This window comes from Leuciscus leuciscus (assembly GCF_965113295.1).
Source record: "Leuciscus leuciscus genome assembly, chromosome: 3".
NCBI lineage: Eukaryota > Metazoa > Chordata > Actinopteri > Cypriniformes > Leuciscidae > Leuciscus > Leuciscus leuciscus.
The window spans coordinates 28,122,026-28,128,509 of NC_138727.1; the positions used below are offsets into that span (position 1 = coordinate 28,122,026).

The 6,484-nt window shown below is 38.6% G+C and overlaps 1 long non-coding RNA gene across 1 annotated transcript; it reads right to left on the reverse strand.

The window, feature by feature from the left end:
* Positions 1–4,377: 4,377 nt before the first annotated feature.
* LOC309495316 lies at positions 4,378–5,763 on the reverse strand. Its single transcript, XR_014204616.1, has 4 exons — positions 5,077–5,763; positions 4,917–4,976; positions 4,736–4,833; positions 4,378–4,483 (listed from the first exon to the last, which is right to left on the reverse strand). It is a non-coding gene; the product is annotated as an uncharacterized lncRNA (long non-coding RNA).
* Positions 5,764–6,484: the final 721 nt, after the last annotated feature.

The window sequence follows — 6,484 nt, forward strand, 5'->3', positions numbered from 1 at the left end:
CATCTCTCTTGAGAGTGGTAGCAGAGCGTTTCTTGGGGGTGAACCCAGAGATAGAGAGCAGAGTGCAGAGAGCAGAGAGCAGAGAGAGCAGAGCTCTTCTCTATCAGAACATTTTGAACGAGCAGAGTTAGAGAGCCGAGAGAGAGAGAGAACTTTGTTTTGGGTCTAAGATTTTAAACTCAAAGTTGTCCAACCTCCAAGGATGAGCTCTGGCCAATTAGACACTGGCTAACTTTAGGAGGTGGCGTTCTTTTCAGTTCTGATCGTAAATTATCTTATCTGGGGGGTTTCCTTACTAACAGAGAGAACAGATGCCACAGTTTAGACATGATCAGTATTATAAGAATATGAAACATTTTACACAGATTTCAATCAAGCCATCTTTTGAATCAAGAGCATACGATCATACTGATATGAGACACAACACACTTTCATTCAAACATCTAACAGTTATAACATTACATGAGTTATATGGTATCTAAGCATATTAAACACACATATAAGTTGCAGACACAAAATAGAGTTATGTAGTTGCATGATGTTTGATTGTAAGTCCATTGAAAATTGTTCTTGAATGAGTTTTATGTATACTGTAGGAAAAATCTCAGTTTTCTGGTTTAGAGAGAAACGGACTCTGTTTGTTCGTTCAGAGGTCTTAAGGGGGAAGGGGTCAGGAATGTTGTGGGGGAAAACAACATCTGCTGGTATCGATCCGTCTTGCACACTATCGAAGTTGACCAGTTCTTCAGTTAACCAATAAAAGTCTTTGGTTACAGACTCTCTGGAGCCTGGGTGAGTTGTGGCTCTGGGATGTGAAGACCCTTGTGTCAGACCTTGGTCTCCGTCTTTCCCTTAACCAATCAGTAATTTGGCAACAAAGCTAGCATTTGACCAGTTATGTGTTAGTGCTGGGGGCTCTTTTAAATAGCCTGACTGGTTGGCGCCTGGATCCTGTGACAAGATTGATGAGGATACGAAGTCCTGACCAAATCTTCCTCTTGGTTCATCGAGAAGCAGAGAGTTTGAATTAATATTCTGGACGAAGATTAGTCAGTGTTTGGTTCATACTCATTGTCGCTACATATCCCCCCTTCGATCAACGATGTGTTGAGTAGAAGACATCGGTGAACGCTGGAGAAATGGGTAGAGGAAGCAAACACACACAGCAAACAAGACAACACCTCCATGACTGGTCACTTTTCTGGTGCAGGGCATTAGATTACCTAGACATAAACAGGTTCACTCTCTCAATATAGTTAATCACGTTGAATAAAGTTTAGTTCAATTTTAGGACCGTTATCCTAATTTGTTTTGGGACGGTGATTAATCAATTTTGTGACTAAATTTGATTTGTTTGTTTTATTCTCTTCTAAATTGTTCTAGGTTTAGACCAATTTACCTTTCAATTTGTGATACGAATGATGCAGGGAGTTCTCTGGCTCACATTCATTTTGAGGTGACTTACAAAGATTAGGCGTGGTGTGTCAATCCTATTATTGTGACCTTGACCCTTATGGCACTTGGTGTTTTATGCCCCCAACGGCGCCTTCCAGGCAGCGAGGGGATGGGTAGGTTTAAGGTTGGGGGTAGGGTTAGCTGCCTCTAAGGAGCCATTGGGGGCCTAAAACACCATCGAGCGACCCTTATGGGGTGGACAGGCCTTTTACCTAATAAAAGAAGGAAAGGAAGGAAGGAAGAGGCAAAACAAAACAAAACTACTGTTGCACAGCTAAGGTGTCAGGGATCATGATGTAATGAGAGGTGTTCTCAGGTGTACTTGTTGGATGGGTAGTTAGTTACCATGTTTCCTATGGTAAGTGTAGCTAAGTTGTTAAGCTTGTTTCTGAAGTTAGTTTCTACCTGTGGGGGAAAACATGTTTGTTGCATGTTTTGCATGGTAAAGGTGGTTAACTTCTGTATTTTAGTGAGTATGTTCAGGGTGTTGAGTAGAGCATGCATGTGTGTATGTATGTATGCATGTATGTATGGTCAGATCTGTTTCAGTCTGTTTCGCTCCCCCCTTTGCTTGATGGCTTAGCTTTGATGAGCTTGTTGCCTCTTTGCCTTGGAAAAGGGGTCTTCTGTGATCTGCTGGGGGTCAAACCAGTAAGGCAGGAAGTTCTCTGGCAGACATTGGGAGGCAGTTTGGCATGGCTGCGTGAAGCTGTGGTGCAAAACTTGGTCTCCGTTGTTGCATTCCTCCGATGATGCCTTCTGGTTGTGACAGACTTTCTGACCTTCTGTGCTTACTGATGTTGCTGTAGCACACATATGGTTCTTGAGTTTGGAGCTCGTTTGGTGGTTTCTTTATGAGTGATGGGTAGCCAGTGGTATTTTCTGGTACCTCTGGGTGTATTTCAGTGGTTGACTGTGAGAGGCCACTTTGTTCTGTGTTGTTGTAGAACGAGTGGTCGTCATCTTCATTATGAAGGTGTATCAGATGAGTCGGTGGTCTTCCGTGTCCAGCCTGTTTTCTAGGAACACTTCCAGTCGCCTCATTAGTTGCTCCATGTCTTTTGAGGGTAAACTGTCTTGTTCTTGGGCATACTCAGTGCTGTGCTTAACTGAGTGGTGCCGAGGTGGGTTTCTTGAGAAGCGTGGCTGGTTCCATGACTTTTCCATGTGGTTGGTGTGGTATCTGTCATCAGCATGGGAATCACGTCTCTGTGCTTCTTACGAAGGACTGTGGTGTTGTCATGCCACTGGTTGTCTTCCAGTGCAAGGCTTGTGTCTTGGCTGAAGGAGTTTGAAACTGTGGATGTTTTCAAACCTTTCTTTTTTTTTTTCTTTTTTTTTTTTTACGATTTATTTATACACTTTAAAACATTACAAAAAACAAACAAACAAAAAATAAAAATACAAAAATAAAATAATAATAAATAAAAATAAAATAAAAATATATATACACATATACAAAATTTACAGAATCGGGGGGAAGATGAAAATGCACAAACCATTACAGAGAGAAGATGCACTGAGGATTATTTTCCCCTCAAAAAAAAAAAAAAAAATACAATAAATAAATTAAATAAAGAGTACAGTACAATCACATACAGTAACAGTAAACATAGCAGTGTATTGGCCAGGCAATACAAAATTAGTATCAACATCTAGATTGGTGAAAGATGTGGGGGGAGATAAGGGGATCACACACAAAGAGCAGGGTCAAGTTGGAGAGTTTTGATATGTTCACAAAGGGGTTGCCAAAGCTTGACGAAAATGGTGCTAGGTCGGTGAAGAGAGTACCTAATTTTCTCCAGTTTCATAAAATAAAGAACATCTCTTATCCAGCGAGTGTAAGATGGAGGGTGAGGGCTTTTCCAATTTAATAGAATTAAACGCCTAGCTAACAGAGTCAGAAAGGCTACACAGTCTGAAAAGTGAGAAGGCAAAGAATGGCCAGGCGGGAGAACCCCAAATAAAGCTGTGACTGCACTGTTAGACTTTTCAAGGGTTTTTTACAGTATCTTACTGGCAACACTGTTGCCAGTAAGTTACTGTAATTAAGAGTTACAGTACCAAACCGTATTTCAGTTTTACAGTACATGGTACTGTAATTGTGTAATACAGTGCATTACTGTAAAAATGTAGCTAATCAGTACACTACTGTAATTATTTTTATTTGTACTAAATATAAATTAGATTTAATAATTTTGATATATGATTAATTTTATTTTTATCCTACATAAGTACTACTGACATACAAACCAATTAGACAAAGTTATCACAAAATACCATTTTTTTTTTATTTAAAACATTTCATATATATCACAAAATAAACATGGCAATGCTGGAAATGATGTGTGAAATTTTTACACATGTATGGGTGAGTTTAGGGACAATTTTTTTTGTGTTCATTTTAACTCATTCATTGTGTTAATGATTTTAACAAAGTAAATATGTCAGAAAGGTTAGCACAAACATGTGTAAACATGTTAAATTAACACATTATGTGCTGTCCTTCACTGCACACATTTTTAAAAACATACATAAAATCATAAACAAAACATTAGCATTTGACTAAATGAATGTAGAGTCATTGGTTGTTTAGCTTACAAGTATTATAATGAAATATCAACCATTACATTCATAAAACTGCAGAATATAAATATATTTTTAAGCAGTCAAAAAGGAAATGTCAAACACAGGGCAAAACACAGTTCTTTTCACAATACATGACACATTATTTCCAAAAATGTGTTGGATTCATTTACACTGGTGGCCAAAAGAAGTATTTAAGTGTCTTAATGTTTTTGAAAGAAGTCTCTTTGATACTCAAGAAACATTTCTTATTATTATTAATGTCTGACTGTCTACTCCTCCATCTTTTCTACAGCATAGGAGTAAACGTCATAAATGAACTTCTCCAAAGATTGGTTCCTGTTCAGAACTTGACTGACAACATCAGAATGTTCCCTGGTCTGCATGCGTATCCACAAACACAAATGTACTCAGTCCTTCAGAGGAGATCCCGGTTCCAACACTATATAAAACACACACACACAGAGAGAGAGAGAGAGAGAGAGAGAGAGAGAGAGAGAGAGAGAGAGAGAGAGAGAGAGAGAGAGAGAGAGAGACAATATTAGTGTCACATTATTTTTAACCTCCTTTTTTGTTAATTTTTATTATTATTTTCACAAAAATTTAAGAATATATATTTGTAAACAGCTTTTGTCAATAAATAGCATACAAAAGAACTAAATTAAATTATGCCAGATTAAATTTTAATACTTACAAATCCTAAATTCTGTCCAAAAATGCTGAGATCCATAGAAAGAAAGACTAAAATCGATGATTTTAGCCCATTTCAGCTTGTCTGCAGTGAAGGGGTCCCTGTTTGAGACAAATACACCGTAAGACACATGCAAGAAATCACTGTGTGATGATTGTTCTCCTTCCTACAGTAGTTAACCCACCTGTGCGCTGATATTAGGACCTTCCTGGTCAGGTGGGACTGCAATGGTAGAGTCTTCTGCCTAATAAAATATCAAAATAATGCAAAAATATAAACTTAAATTGTTTAGAATGCTAGATTTGGTATGAATGAATTAGTGACAGTTTTACTGCTGTGCTTACCTGGATACATTTAATCTGGTGAGACTGAACAAAGACAATGGTCCATCTTCTGATTGGTTCATTTGCTGTGTAATAAATATAAAGTTAGACATGATGCAAAGGTCACTTATTTGATATAAAGTTAGCCAATTTTATAGAGATTTTATAAGATATTGTAAGTTACCTAGTCTGCACCAGTGGCTCCAAAGCACTTTTCACATATTGCTAATCATTTCAGCAAACTTATCTCAAAATATATCACAAATGGCTTACCTCTGGAATCTAGAAGTCGAATTGGCGCTTTGTTGCAGTTGCCTTTAAGCACATATAAAAATGGAAGTAAATATTAAAAACTATAATATGTTGTAGTTTGCAAACTAATGCTAAAACTATTAAGGTTCTCATCAGTAGCAGGCCAACATTATCTACAACCAAAACAGAATTTCACATTAGTTTATTCACATTTATTGTTAATGTAAACGCGTTGCTCGTTGGCATATTTTAACTCGACAATTCAATCTAACACAGTGTGTAAAATGAAACGTTAGCTCAGTTTACCGTGGTAAAGTTCGTTACCGCCATGTTGACGAGTAACGTTAGGTTAACGTAAGGTTAAACTGGGAACAATCCTGTCAACACACACAGAATGTTTTTTTGTTTTTTTTTACCTTGCTTGCTGATCTCTCTCTCGGTGAAGTGAATTCCGTCTCTTCCCCGGGCCAGACACGAACGGCGCGATCCAAGACAGACCCCACTGATATTACACTGGATGCTCTGGCGCGACACGACAAATCCCAGACAGTGTAGTGATGCGCCGCATGACACAGAAATATTTCTGACCTAACGTTACGGTACTCCGAGTCCAAGCGCTCGCGCTATTTCTGACAAGGGACAAACAGGTTTGCATTTTGCATTAAAGGTCCGGTCGCTTCAATGTGTCCAGTATAGACAGCCTCTGGTGTAAGGCAAAAATTAGGAAGTAAAAAGCACGATGGAATGGTGCCAGCCAGAGAGGCCGTTACGTCAAATACAGTAGTATACAGCAAATTTAAAAAATACAGTAAGTCTCTGTATGTGGTGTTAGACGTCACAGAAAATTTCCATGATGCAATGGGAATCACAGTTATTTACTGTAAAGAGAAATAGCAGTATAATACTGGGGGATTTAAAGTAAATAACTTTAGAAATTACAGAAAAGTCTAACAGTGTGGACAGAGTGGGATATCCGCCGAGGTAATGGCTGACAATGAGACAAAAATTTGTCTCCAAAAGGAAGACAGGGCAGGGCAGGACCAGAACATGTGAATTAAAGTGCCTGGACCAGAATGACACACTCCGAGTCAATAGACGGGTTAATGCGTGCTAACCTGGTCTTCGACCAGTGGGCTCTATGAACCACCTTGCACTGTATGAGCCTGTGACGTGCGCA